Here is a 15,824-nt window from a genome sequence, read left to right as displayed (position 1 = left end):
AAAAAAGTATCTCTGTTTTTAAAAATGGATCAGTAAATTTTCTTCATCTACAAAATTGAGTAACTTAATGCTTACATTAAAGTCTCATACATGCTAGATAATTATTATCTAAATTGAAGTGGTGGCGGAATTAAGAAAACTTCAAATTGCTTAGGTCTGTTACTAATTGAATATTTTTGGAGCTCCATCCACCGATAATCGGCGCGATTTTTATATAGATGGTTAACAAGCAAAATTATTTCTCATTTATTATTTCTTATTTTCTCATATATTCTGTATTATTAAGTTTAGATTTTTTTTTCAAGTACAGTTAATTCTTTTACAAATCCAAGTAATTTTTCTTTTTATTACGATTAGGAAGTTAACAAAATGTTCTCACACAAAGAGCATTCCTAAATCGAAGAGCATTCCAAAAGAACGATTTATGTCCAGAAAAGCTGATTCGGAGGTAAAAAACGAATTTGCGTGCGTAAAAGAGGGTTTTTTCCCTGATACGGCACATTTACACTACGTAATAACTCTCGGGGAGAACCGATTTTCACTTGCTAATTTTTTTAAAACCTAGTAATCCCCAATATATATATATATATATATATATATATATATATATTGTGTATATATATATATATATATATATATATATATATATATATATATATATATTGTGTATATATATATATATATATATATATATATATATATATATATATATATATATATATATATATATATATATATATATATATATATATATATATATATATATATATATATATATATATATATATATATATATATATATATATATATATATATATATATGTATATGTATATAAGAGGTAATAAGAGATAATAAAGAGAGAGATTGTTGATTTAATTTGATTTTTCTGCATAGGTTCCATTTTATTAATTTTTTAAAGGAGGTTCTTGTTTGAAGAAAACTATTCGGGATAACCAATTTTTTTTTGCACAAATTAAACGTTCTTGTAACAAAAAATACGTAATAAGCAAAAAAAAATTCTATGATTTCGTTCCCTTTAAATTAAAATTTCTCTCACAATTGCGAAAGAAAAAGAGAAATTAATTTTAATGAATCTCCTTTTTTTTGTAATCGATAAAATAAAATAAAAATTTCCAATGTTAAGATTTGATTTTTCCGAAAATTAGCATTTGTTAATAATTTTTAAATTTCAACATTCAAATAAGATATGAAAAAAATGGAATTTTGAAAAATACCTTATAGTATAGTATAATATAATAATACTTTTATTATATCATACCCGCAACAAAAGAAATATTCCAAACAAAACTCAGTCGCCAACATATATGGCAGTACTTTTACTGTCGTTACTTGTACCGCCGGTACAAGTAAAAAGTACGTACTTTTACTTGTACTTCGTTACTTTTTAAATTTAGTACTTTTACTTGTACTTTCGTTACTTTTTTTTGAAAAAGTGCAAGTATTTGTAACGGAAATGTCGAATGAAATTGTTACTTTTTTCTAAAACTCGGTGAGCTTTCTAAAAAAAGAAATTTTAAAAAAAATAATAATTACTGTAAAAATGCAATTGTTTTGCAAAATGAATAAAAATATTAATTAGGAAGTTATTTTCATTCATTTTCGAGTTTTATGCATTAGTTTAATGCATTTTAAATAAAAAATGTTGGATTTTGTTATTACGTTTTTCAATTTTCTTTTTGAACTCACTAATAATACATTTTTGTCTTAATACATTTTTACTAAATACATTTTTACCTAGTACATTTTTTACTAAAATTGTGTTTACGCCAGACCTTGTCAAACATCGCTCAATCAAATCTCTAAGAACTTCGGAATCATTTGTGATACTGAAAACTATTATAATTACTATTTTAACTCTTGAAAACACGAAGGAATTAATTTAGCCGTTGATACTAAAATTCGTCTTCAAATTTTAATCATTCCGTTTGGCAGAAATGTTCGGAAAAAGATTTTCTCGCATGACTTCAGCATTAGCCATTGTTACAAATAAAACTGTAGACTGTTCTGTTTCAACTTATACTGCACATTCAATTATTTTTTACTAGCTCAAAGATCACAAAGCTATCTGAAACCCCGTGTATGCTTTGTTTATGCTTTTAAAACGCGTTTCTATGGAGTAAAACAATTTTAAATCAATGGTAATTTAAGTAAATAAAAATAATAAACTAAAAATTAAAATAAAACTAAAAATAAAATTTCTTTTTCGGGCAAATCCATAAAAAGTTTGATATTAAAATTATATTTGATTTTAAAATTATATTATACGATTATATCATTAAATTATATTATAATATTCCTCCGAATTTAAAAATAAATTAATGTTCATAACTTTGAAAATTAAAAATAATTAAATAAATAGAACCAATTTTGCAAAAACATTGAAGAACATAAGAATATTATTCAATAAAATTTTAGGTAACTTTGAATTTTCGATTTCCTAGAAATGTACTTTTAAATCGTTACTTTTTTTGTTTAGTACTTGTACTTTTTACTCGTTACTTTTTAAAACAAGAACTTTTTACTTCTTACTCGTTACTTTTTTTAAAAATACATGTACTTTTACTCGTTACTTTTTAAAAGTAACGTTGTCATATATGGTCGCCAATATCCTTGAACTGTGAAACAAAAGAAAAGGCTTTCTTCACTTCATCTTTCATTTTACCCATCGCGTCCCTATATGGTATCGGTATTTTTCGGTATTTACTGAATATTATTTTTAATCAATAAGTGCCAATATTTTTCGGTATTTATCGAGTGCAATTAATTATTTGTTTTGACAGGTATGTTCAGCAGAGGATTGAGCTCTACAACTGAGCCTGACAGTTAAAGATTTTTAAATTATGTGGGCTAAAATTCCATCAGATTCTGACAAATCTGAATGCAAAATACACAATTACGAATACAAAAAGTTTAAAACTACAATTGATAATAAAGGTTTTTTTATTTATTTCGTTATGTATTTGCCTTTATTAGGATATTTACGCAGGATTATCCTTTTCCACAAAGAGTACAGTTGTGATCTTTTTTTTTTATATCTAAGCTCATTGTTTTATTTATTTTGACAGGTATGTTCAGCAGAAGATTGCGCTCTACAACTGAGCCTGACAGTAAAAGATTTTTAAATTATGTGGGCTAAAATTCCATCAGATTCTGACAAATCTGAATGCAAAATACACAATTACGAATACAAAAAGTTTAAAACTACAATTGATAATAAAGTTTTTTTGATTTATTTCGTTATGTATTTGCCTTCATTAGGATATTTACGCAGGATTTTCCTTTTCCACAAAGAGTACAGTTGTGATCTTTTTTTTTATATCTAAGCTCATTGTTTTATTTGTTTTGACAGGTATGTTCAGCAGAAGATTGAGCTCGACAACGGAGCCTGACAGCTAAATAAATTAAAATTATATGGGCTGAAATTCCATCAGATCCTGACAAATCTGAATGCAAAATATACAGTTGCGGATACAAAAATTTCGAATGATAATAAAAAATTTTAATTTATTTGTTATAAATGTACCTTCATTAGGATACTTATGCAAGATTTGCTTTTTCTAAAAAAAGTAAAAAAGTATTTTTTTTTATATTTAAGCTCATTATTATTTTTAACAGGTATGTTCAGGAGAAGATTAAGCTTGACAACTGAACTTGGCAGTAGAAGAAATTAAAATTATATGAGCTGAAATTCCGTCAGATCCTGACAAATCTGAATGTAAAATTATGTGGCTTTTCCACAAAAAGTATAGTTGTATTTTTTTATATATAGATATATCTAAGCTCATTATTTCATTTGTTTTGACAGGTATGCTCAGATGAAGATTAAGCTCGACAACTGAGCCTGACAGCTAAAGAAATTAAAATTATATGGGCTGAAATTCCGTCAGATCCTGAGAAATCTGAATGCAAAATATACAGTTGCGGATACAAAAATTTCGAATGATAATAAAAAATTTTAATTTATTTCGTTATAAATGTACCGTTATTAGGCTACTTATGTATGATTTGCTTTTTCTAAAAAAAGTAAAAAAGTATTTTTTTTTATATCTAAGCTCATTATTATTTTTTTACAGGTATGTTCAGGAGAAGATTAAGCTTGATAACTGAGCTTGACAGTAGAAGAAATTAAAATTATATGAGCTGAAATTCCGTCAGATCCTGACAAATCTGAATGTAAAATATAAAATTAAGAATACAAGAACTTTAAAACAACAAATAATAATAAAGTTTTTTAATTTAATTTGTTATAAATTTTGCTTTCATTTTATTTCTAATTGATCTTTGAATCGTTTAAAAATTGAGAAGTACACGAATACCACGTGTTTAATCTCTGAAATAAACTACCTTACAAAGAAAAACGATGTAGTTTTCAAATTAGAGTTTCAGGATTGATGAATCTATCGAATCCTTTAAAGAGAAATTTACGAAAGTCACGAATGCATGCAGGAAAGTCCGAGGTGGTTCCAGAAACACTAGCAATTTGTAATAATGGAAAATATTCAACAATTCATACTTTATTTTTTATACCCTCAAATACACTCAGGACGAAACCAAAATAATACTTTCACTACATTTTTAAATTTATGGAGTCTTTTTAAGACTTCGTTGAAGATGAGAGCCCTCAAATAAGGGAAAACAATAAAGTATGAATTTAAGGTGAAATATTTTTCTTATTTCTCAAAATCCTAATTTCTACTTCAATAATGATTTTTTTAATTATTTATATATTTGAATATATTCATACATTTGTATATATTTACATGTATGTAAATGGGCATTTTCGGAAACAGAATTATTTTTGGTGGGCAAAAAGTTAAAAAAAAAGGATATTATAGCGCATGTCCCTATGCAACATAATGTTTTTTTTTTTTTTTAACTTCCCACCTTAAATAAATCTTGCGAGTAAGCGATGGGTTGGGTTTCAAATCCAGCTCTATTTTAAAAATAGAGGAGAAAAATTCTCTCAATCAGCCATTTAAATTTTTTTAGAAAGGATTTGAGTACACATTAGTCATGAAATAAATTACTTTATGTATTTTTCTCGTAAATTAAAAGGACTTCCTACAATCAATTAACAATGATAGTTTGTTTCATTAGCCGAAGCAACATTGTGATAAGGGTTGAATCGGGTTTTTCAATTATTTAATCAAAAACGAGTTTAAAAATTTATTGCTTATCATTTGATAACTATTTACCGTTTTTCATTTATGTCAGATAAGCGTATGCAAATTTAATACGTGACGACATCACCACATTTGTTATGTAACTATAAAAATAAACACTTTACAGTAATTATTGTTTCACACAAAGCTAAAATACTTTGCATACTTAAGCGTTATTGATGTTATTACCGCAAATTTTCAGCAACACTTAATAAAAAAACTCTATCTGAAAAGTAATTACGAAATTATTTAAAAATTTAGATTATCGATTTTCACCTAAGTTTACTTTCTACAAAATCGCCTATAATTCTAGACCCTATTTTCACAAATTCAATAAATCTAGACCCCTATTTTCACAATTACAAAATAATACAAATCCGTAGCTGAAATGACCCTAACGTCTAATTCAGATTCAGGAGATTATATGTATTTTTGGATTGTTTTTACACCCCTCGTTGGTTCTTAAACTAATGACTTCATTAACTTGTTTTTCTAATTGTGCAAATTAGAAAGCAGCAGAAAATTAATTCAGAAGCATTTTAGACAAAATCGTAATACTTATTCCCTGTGGCAGAATTTTTCGGGTTTTCTGCGACTAACCCCTAGAAATAATATTTTAATTAAAGATACCTTTAATTTTAACAATTACTACTTTAAAGTAACAGAAACGTTGTGTTTACTGAAGAAAGTATAGGATGAAAATATATAAAAAATTTTAATTGTAAAATTAAAATTTTTTTTAATTTTAATATTATATGCGATATTCTCGAATTTTGTAGGCGGAAAAATTCACTAAATGTTTCCTCTTTTAAAGTTCGTTAATCATTACACAAATTAAAATTCGTAAATAAATTAAACGATAGTAAATTAAAATTCACACACATAAATTAAAAATCGTAAAATCCGTGCTGCAACTCCCGAAATAAAGGAATCACAGATCAGGAAATTAGGACCCTTTAAAAAAAAGAGATACTCAAATAAGCGTATGTAGTTCCTTAAGGGAAAAAAAATGAAAGAAAGAATATAATTTATAAAGCAAACTATCTTTTAAGCTTTCGCGATTTCTTAATTTTTTATTTTAGATTTTTATTTTGAAATTCTAGCTGAAGCCAGTCGTTACAGATTTTTTTTTTTAAATCTCAAATGATAATGGAGAAATCATGTTAATTTCTTTCCTCTCTGATGCGTCAAAAAGACATCTTAAAAAGAAATTCTGCCAAAAAAAAAAAGAAAGAAAAAAAAACATTTTTCGAAAAGTTATGCAGAAAGAAAAACCAAACTTTTTCCCTTCTCAAATCAAAAATCTTTCTGTAAAAACTCCTCAACGATCTGCGACAATGTCGCCGCAATTCTGCCACTGAGTACTTATCCAAGTACTTACGATTAAACTTTTTTTTCAAAAAAATTCTGTCTATAAGCAACATATCTTTGAATTTTCAAAATGGCCATCTTGCCTAAATACAGAGCTGTAAATGCGACAAAAAATTTTCTGCTATTGGTGGCCAAATCACACATTTGTCCCATTCCTTGAATTATCATTTTTTTCCTATGAGGTTTTGCACAGACCTTTGGCTCCAAGATAAAACAAGTCAAAAAAATCTATACAGTCTAATCCCTCTATAGTGCACACGGTTTATAGTGAACTTCCGTTTATAGTGAACGTAATGTACACACGTATAATGTTATTTTTTGTGGATATAGTGAACAAAGAAAAGAGAGGAAGTTGGATATTATGAATTTTTTTCGGTCTTTGAGAGATTTTTCTTCATTCTTTTATAATAATTTTGAAATTTCTACTTCAAGATAAATACATATACCGATTTTTAAAACTATCTATTGCATGGAATGTAGCAACAAACATTTTTTTCTTGTTTGCTCCATTATTGGGTAACATTATTGAAGTGGTTCAGCATTCAAAGAAGCCACAGTCTTCCAGTATCTGGACAAATGCTTCCATTAAAAGCCGATTAGTTTGCTAAGTGATTTGGTGAGACTAATTTTATGTGCACGAATGGCTGGTTTAAGAAGTGGAATAACATAAATTCAGAAAAACTTATCGGAGAGTCAGGAAGTGTTTCCATATCTGATGATGAGGATGGCTCATCAGATAAAGATTATACTCATTTTGTTTTGCACGCAAGACGACGTGTAATAAAAAAAATAAAAGTTAACACATTTTTTGTTACTACGTGTTATTTTTCGGTCATTTTTGTATTTCATTTTATTGGTCATGTATTTAAATAATCTGTCCAGAAATAAAAAGGAGCATTTGAGTAACACTTTTTTGAAGAGTCCGATTCGTGTAATTTCGTCGTCGATTTGTTTTTCAATAATTATAATGCTACGGATTTCATGAATTTTAATTTTTTTTTAATTTGATGATGATTTACAAAAAGCGATAAAGGAAATAATTATTGCGTTCTTCTCCCCAACAAAATGCGAGAATATCGCTATTATATTAGAATAAAAAAAATATCACATATTCAATTAAAAAATTATTTTTTGTTACCTTAAATTAGTAACATACCTCTTTGTTATTTTTGAAAGCATCTTGCAAAAAGATATAAGTGCTAGAGAGGTTTGTCGCAAAAAGGCCGAAAAAATTCTGCCACAGGAACTGTTACGGATTTTATGAATTATAATTATTTTTGTTAATGTGATGATGATTTACAAAAAGCGATAAAGGAAATAATTACTGCGTTTTTCTCCCCAACAAAGTGCGAGAATATCTCCCATAATATTAGAATAAAAAAATACTACATATTCAATTAAAAAAACTATTTTTTTTTGTTTTTGTAAACGCGGTGTTTTTGTTACCTTAAATTAGTAACATTATTGAAAGTATCTTACCGAAAGATATTGGTGCTAGAGAGGTTTGTAGCAGAAAGGCAGAAAAAATTTTGCCCCAGGGATGTACAGATTTGTTATGAAGATGAAGGTTTTATACTTTAAATAATAAAACATAATAAATTATAAAAAATAATTTTTTTACGTTTTTCTTTGGATAAATAAATTTTATAACGATTTTTTAAAAAAAAGTGATTTGTTGAAATAGTTTGAGAGACACGGCAAATTCGAAAAAGAAAAAAAAAGATTTCTCCCACGGTTAGCTTGATGGCAAGGGGAACTCTGCCGTCTACTACTGCAAATATTTCACATATGCACTGTGGTCGGTACTGAATTCGTATCGACCAGCCATAGCTGGGATTCGAACCCGGTTCACTTCATTCACTTCCACTTCTCCCCCACAACTCGTTTTAAATATTTGAAGGGAAGAATGATTGTTGTTGTTAAATTACGTCGCACTAGAGCTGCACAATGGGCTATTGGCGACGGTCTGGTAAACATCCCGGAGGATGATCCGAAGACATGCCATCACAATTTTGATCCTCTGCAGAGGGGATGGCACCCCCGCTTCGGTAGCCCGACAACCAGCGCGCGAAGTCGAGCACTTTACGGTAGCACAGTTTAAAGAGGGCCAATACCGCACGGTCCCTACGCAGACTACTCCAAGTGGTCACCCACCCGCACACTGACCGCAGCCAGTGATGCTTGACTTCGGTGATCTGCTGGGAACCGTGTCCTAACGATCAGTCCACTGCGGGACAGGGAAGAATGAGTTTTGATCCCCTGCAAAGGGGATGGCACCCCCGCTTCGGTAGCCCGACGACCTGCGCGCAAAGTCGAGCCCTTTACAGTAGAACAGTTTAAAGAGGGCCAATACCGCACGGTCCCTTCGCAGACTAATCCAAGTGGTCACCCACCAGCACACTGAACGCAGCCAGTGATGCTTGACTACGGTGATCTGCTGGGAGTGTGTCTTAACTGCAGGATGAATGAGTTCCAGCAATTGTGAAAAGGGGAGAATGTGTCAAAATAGATTGAAACCACTGCACAACATCACTTGGACAGCCTTTTCTGGCAGTATGAGAATTGAATTTTTCAGTGACTTGAGACGCGAACCTATGATCTTATGTCTTGTAAGGAGCCACAGTCTTTTGTGCAATCAGGACTTCAACAAATATGTTATGTAGGGCTGCAAGTTTGTCGCGGGAAAAAAGACCCCAAATTCGAGGAAAAATCGCGGGAAATTTCGAAAATTACGCAAATTCTAAACATAAAAAAATTTATTTTATAAATGATGTAAAAGACAGAAATTGCGCAAATAATAAAAAAAATATTTATTTATAATACAGCAAAAATATAATACAACAAAAGTATTTATTTGAATTTCAAGCAATGTTAATATTTTTATTTAAATGAACAGAATTTTGATACAAAGTATTGTACTTTGCCAGATTATTCTCATTTATCCTTCGTCTTTCATCACTTAATACATTTTTATACTTAGAAAACGATCTTTCTGCGTCAACGCTGTTTTTAAGCACCGAAAAACTTCGAATTGCCACTTTTGCCAATTTTGGAGCGTTCGGTTTTTTGATTTCCAAAACTCGATCAATTTTCCTTCACCAACACGTAATTCCTTGACCGTTGCTTTGTAAGAAGTAATTGCTGTGAAAACTCAGACATTCTACATTCAAACTACTAGTTACAAATCCCTACTAACTACTAGTCTCCCCCCTTCATCTAAGAAACTGATCCATATTTAAGAAACCACAAGAAGCCGCCTAGGAAAAATTAACTGGATATGTAGAAAGGCAGTAGAAATTTCATTGCCCAGTGCAATAGCATGTATAACAATTTTTCTGTCAAAGATTTGATTTATAACATTTTCCTTCTTTTGTGATTCCAATTTCTTTTGTACTCTTACTGACTTCAGGAAGGTAATTTTATCCTCCCTAAGTGCAGAAAGACCCCCTTAGTTGACAAGATTGTGATTATCTCTTATCTCTGAACTATTTTCATGTCATTTTGCTATTGATTCACTCCCCTAACTATCTAATCAATTTTGCATGTTCAATTTAAGGTTCAGGAAAGTAAAAAATTTTGTTTAGTAAAAATAATAAATAAAAAATGAAAAAAAAAATCAAATTTTAAGCAATTTTCGCACAAGTCAAGACATATTGAGAAATTCGCGGATTTTAGGAAAAAAGATGACTATTTCGCGGAAATTCGCGCCGCGACAAACCTGCAGCCCTATATGATGCTGGTACTGATTCTTAATGGAGTTAGTCTTGCACTTTTGCTTGCTTGTAAATAGTAGCTCCTTCTATTCGGTGCCTAAAGAAGTCGGAGATGATTATAAATTTCCTCCTACTGAAGTTAATATTAAATCTTTAAATGTTACTCGCTTCGAAGTGTTGACGTTCATCAGTTGCATCGTAGTTCGAAACTGCCTTCGCTACTATCCAAAATTTCAATCTCTCGATCAACCTGGATTTGAATTGTTGTGCCTTTTCATTTATTGTTGCACACACATCTACAGGCTTACATACGGTTCTCAGTAGATCACAGAAGTCAAGCATCACTGACAACGGTTAGTGACTGTACCACTTTGATTAGCCTGCAGAAGGACCAATGATGCGCGCGATCACTCCTCATTAAACTCTTCTACCGTAAAGTAGGGATGTGCCTTGACAAAAAAAGAGATGCATCTTGTTAAGGGCTCTGATTCTATAAAAAAAAAAGGCAATCAGTGAGGTTCTGAATTATATTTTACTTATCACAAAATAGTCCTACAAACCTATGATCTACGCAGTCTATCTTGCCACCCCCCAGGCTTTATCGCAAAGTTTAATAAACTTTTATACATTTGCAGGCTTGTGCGCTTAATTTAAGCTTGTAAACATCTGTCAAATAGAAGAACTGATTGCACAATACAGACAAGGACAGCACGAAGATACACTCAGGGTAATAGCGGGATTAAAACCCGCTACCTCCCTGCGTTTGGCGAGCAATACCGCTCGGCGGATGAGGCCTCGCTTCATCATATATATTTACATGCATTGCAATTTTTCCTGCTACTTGTGCTTATTTTATCCAATAGGTAAAGAAGTTGACCCTGATTTTTGAATTTGATTGCCTTTTAATGATAAAATTTTAAGATTTTAAATTTAAATTGTAAATTTTTTTAAATGTAAATTTTGTATTAAATAAAATCTGGTTTAAATATTTGTTACAGCTTTTGCAAGTTTTGTGCAGCTTTTTTTGCAGGAGTTTCCTTGGATTCTCTGGATTGGTTCAAAATTATATGGTTACGGAGTTGAACATTATTAGTTATAAATCCAAAATTGGGTCGGCTGTTCAACGCCAGTTATTAAGAAAAATCTTTCAATAATGAAAATCCTATAATATTTTCGAGATGTCTACCAGCACGCAGAACTATTTATCGTAATTAAAAAATAAATCATGCGAACGCCATAGAAAAAACGAGAAAATAAAGTACCTTCAAAAAATTTTGAACTGAAACCTGGAACTTCGAGATCAAGATTTATATCCTTATACAAAATTTTTCTGACGAAGAGTTTTTTTTACTTTTTAACAATTTTTCTGCTCTAAAGTTTTTAAAATATCAGTCTAATTTAAAATTCTTAATTCAGTTTATTCAAACTATTTAAGTTTAAACAGTTTGTTTCGAACAGTTCATTCAAAACTAGATATTTTTGTTTTTATTTATGTTTTCATGATGAGCAAAAAAGATTTTGTTAAAAACGTACTGAACCGTAATAGTCACCTTTTTAGAGCTCTTGTAAAAATAATCATCGATCAATATTTAAGTAAGAAATTTTTTTTATAGTTCTGATCAATAGTTATAGAAGTCTTGAAAAGCAAACGAGGCATTAAAAAGTGAAAAAGATCAAAAACCAATTTATTTATTACAGCTGCATGGAAATGAGTTTACATTTTCTTAATAGCTTATTATTATTGTTTTCAAATTCAGAAATCTTATAAATATATGTTAAGGGCTGTAACTACTGCACACCTTTTAAATTTCTCTTTGCTTTCTTTGAGAATAACAGAAGAATTTTATAATCATTTAATATTTTTGACTCTATAATTGAAAGAGATGTTTAAAATTTGCTTTTGTTAATGCAATGTGAAACGATAAATGTTAAACAAAATATTGTTTACATAAGAAATTGTTTACATTTTTTTACATATTGTTTAATTTTTTATACATAAGAAATTATGCCCTGGACAGAGTAAAAGGCCAAATTAATTTTAAGTACTATTGCTTAGTGCTAAAAAATTGCAAATGTTTAATTTCGTATACTAAATAAAGCAATTCATGAAAATATAATGCTAAACAATATATGTTTACAGTTTTATCATCAGGTGTTATAAATATTTGATGCATGTTGCATCTGTTTGTTGCATACTAATCTTTCCGACCCTTAAATATGGTATATTAATTTAATTTGAGACGTTTTTTAATGTTAAATCATAAATTCTAAATATGAAGACAGAAAAAAATAATCACAAATGTATTCAACAACAAGAGTGAAAAATATGTCACAAAGGTCCATCAAAGGCAATAAACTTTTTCTTTCGCTTTTTTCTTTTTTTTAAAAACAAAAATATAGCACATCTTTCTAGTTTTATAAGAGATAGTGCTATTGCAATAATCTTGTCTTTTCATCCCAAGTTCGAAAATTGCAGGCGTGATTTAAAGTATAAATTCCAATTTTTATGCACGTTACAGCCTATGTATGAAATTCGACTATTTATAGAGTGCCTAAAAAATATCAATATTTCACGCATTGTCTAGGCTTCATATAAAATGTCTAATGATAAACAGGAAAAATATGAAACAAATAATTATTTCATACATTGCCTAGTAATTTAGTCGAAAGAGTAATGAAAAATCTACAAACACTCTATGACTAAGCAAAGAATATAATAATTCTGATATTTCATTTTATGTCTAAGATTGCTAGGCATTCTATCTGCCACCGGCCCCATTTATCTGAACGCGTCAGGTTGTTTACGGCCCTTTTCCCATTTATCTTGTACATAGTGAATGCAAATTAGTGAGAAAAACATTTTATTCAGATATTTTATACAAGGACTAGGCATTCTAAAAAACAATGACAAAGCATTTTAAAAAATGTCGGCATCTCATGCAATACCGATACAAAAATTCACAAACAATCTGTTGAATATAAAAGCTGACATCATTAAAATATGTGCAGAAAATAAAAAGTTGACAAATGCTGATCCTTTCACAACATCAAACTTAATTTACAACATCTAAAATTTCATCAGAATCACTTCCCTCATCACATGTCTTTTTACTGCTGTAAGAAAAAAATTTTGGTTAATGACACGTAAAATCAAAACTTCAAATTTCTCGTTTCTATGGGACAAATAGTTAAGATCACTGTATTTTAATTACTATTAACTATAATCTTACTATTACTATTATTCGAGTTTTTTTTACTGCTTATAATAATAAAATATACTTCAAATTAAATTCAAATTATTTCAAATGCATTGAAAAAAAATCATCTCTCTATCTACATTTTTAAAAAAGTTATGAATGATTTTAGATTGTCCTAATACACAAACTTTCTCAGCAGACAGACTTTAAAAGTGCTTTTTCTCGTAGATGATAATTTTGTGTTTTAATCTTAATTAAATCCCTAAGGATTTGTTTCTATTTAAGATAAAGCTTTGAAGTAAACTTTCTTATCTTAAGTATAATAAATACTCTCATTTAAACTATGCATGTAATAAGCATTTTATGAGATTTTACAATTTTTACAGCATATTATATATACCCATACCCTCCAACTTATGAGGATTTTGAAAATAATTCTTTCTAGTGATAGCGAACCAAAGTAGAAATTTTTAAAGCAAATGAATCTCTCATAAAACTTTTATCAGAACTTAAGAATCTAGCCATATGGCCTGCACTTTTATAAGTAATAGTGGACAAGTTACGCTAAAATTAATTTTTTTTAAATATTAAGACATTAATTTTGCTACCGTCAGAAAAGAAGATTTCTGAAACTACGGAAATTCCGTAGCAGTTGGAGGGTATGTATATACCTAACAGGAATTTTTAACCTTTTTTTGCTACTTTTTTACAAAATAATCGATAAAAAATATTCTAATTGATATATCAACAAATGAATGCACAAAGTTGTGAAATGAATATTGTAAGCACCAAGAAAAACATTTTAAAAAAAATATGTTGAAATAAAAAAGCCTTGAAAATTTTGAATTTTTTCAATTCCTTTTAAAAAAATTGAACAGTTTAATTATTTTTTGAAGATAAATTATTGATTATAAGTTAAATGAGCATGTGAAGCATCCACAAAATAAATGATTGTACCTTTATTTAAAAAAAATTAACTTACGGATGTTCTTTATTCGGATTTTGTAAGTCGCCAGCCTCCATCTCTAATCCTCGCTTCGTTGACTCTTTGTATTTACGAGGCATTTGTTTAGAAGATCCAGCTCCATCAGTTAAGGATCCGCTTGTTGTGGACGACGTGCTTGCTGTGCTTACACGACTTGGGTTGCCTGAAAATTTTGCTCTAGGCAATTGCGCGTCTTTTTTTTCGTGTGAAACATTCATACAGCGGCGATTCATTGTACGACTGACTTTCAGTGACTTTGATACGAGTAATTCTTTGAGGGGTTAGTTGGTGATTAGGGAATCTAGGCTGTCCGCTTTTATCCTCTGTGCTGTAAGATGTCGTTTGGATGAGTTGAGTTGTTGATGATGACGTAGGAATTGCTTATTGTTTATTGATATACAACATACATTTGCAGGCTTGTGTGCTCATTTAAGGCTTATAAACCTTTGTCAAGTAGAAGAACAGATAGCACAATATAAAGAAGGACATCACAAAGAATACATCCAGGGTTACAACGGGATTCAAACCCGCCACCTCCACGCTTAACAGAGGGTTCGGCGGGCGATACCGCTCAGCCAGGGAGGCCCCTGACGTAGGAAAAGTGGAAGTGTAACATGTTCATGAAGAAACCAAAGTTCAATGTAAAATTTGTAGTTTTCTTGGAGATCAAAATTATAAGTCCAAAATTTGGTGGTTCCAACACTTTTGGAGAGTTGTTACAGTTGTAGTTAATTTACGTCTCACTAGAGCTGCACAATGGACTGATGGCGACGGTCTGGGAAACATCCCTCAGGATGATCCGAAGACAAACCATCACAATTTTGATCCTCTGCAGAGGGAATGGCACCCATGCTTCGGTAGCCCAACGACCTGCACGCGAAGTCGAGCACTTAACGGTAGAACAGTTTAACGAGGACCCATATCGCACACCCTCGGCCACTACGCAGACTGATCCAAGTGGTCATCCACCGGCACACTGACCGCAGCCAGTGATGCTTGACTTCGGTGATCTGCTGGGAACCGTGTCTTAACAATCAGTCCACTGCGGGACCTTTTGAAGAGACACACGTTCATCAAAGGAAAATTCTTAATAGAAAAAACCTCTTTTTCCCAGTCGATCAGAGAGGCTAACGCCAATAAACTTAAAATTTTGAAACTGTATTTCATTAGGGATTTGTAAACTGGAGACTAGAAACGTTTAGTTGAAATTTAAAAAAAACACTAAGTTTTTTAGAAGGTTATCATGCTGGTCATAACTAAGGAGACGAAGTGAAAGTGGGAAAACTCCGATTGAGGCGCGCAGTGCTCGTCTCTGATGTTCAAACCGTTTGCATTCAAAGAGGAGATGGATAGTAGATTCTGGAGTTTGACAAT

At 30.4% G+C, this 15,824-nt stretch overlaps 1 long non-coding RNA gene across 1 annotated transcript in view; it reads left to right on the top strand.

Annotated features, from left to right (window-relative positions):
- Positions 1-10,007: 10,007 nt before the first annotated feature.
- The window catches only part of LOC147806521 (uncharacterized), a 29,667-nt gene continuing 23,850 nt past the window's right edge, over positions 10,008-15,824 (top strand). The window contains exon 1 of the long non-coding RNA XR_015435932.1: positions 10,008-11,131. This is a non-coding gene — a long non-coding RNA (uncharacterized LOC147806521). The remainder of the gene's footprint in view (positions 11,132-15,824) is intronic.

This window comes from Parasteatoda tepidariorum, chromosome 8 (genome assembly GCF_982258835.1).
Source record: "Parasteatoda tepidariorum strain Cologne lab strain chromosome 8, Ptep-v5.0, whole genome shotgun sequence".
NCBI classification, from domain to species: domain Eukaryota; kingdom Metazoa; phylum Arthropoda; class Arachnida; order Araneae; family Theridiidae; genus Parasteatoda; species Parasteatoda tepidariorum.
This window is presented reverse-complemented; position numbering and strand designations above follow the sequence as displayed.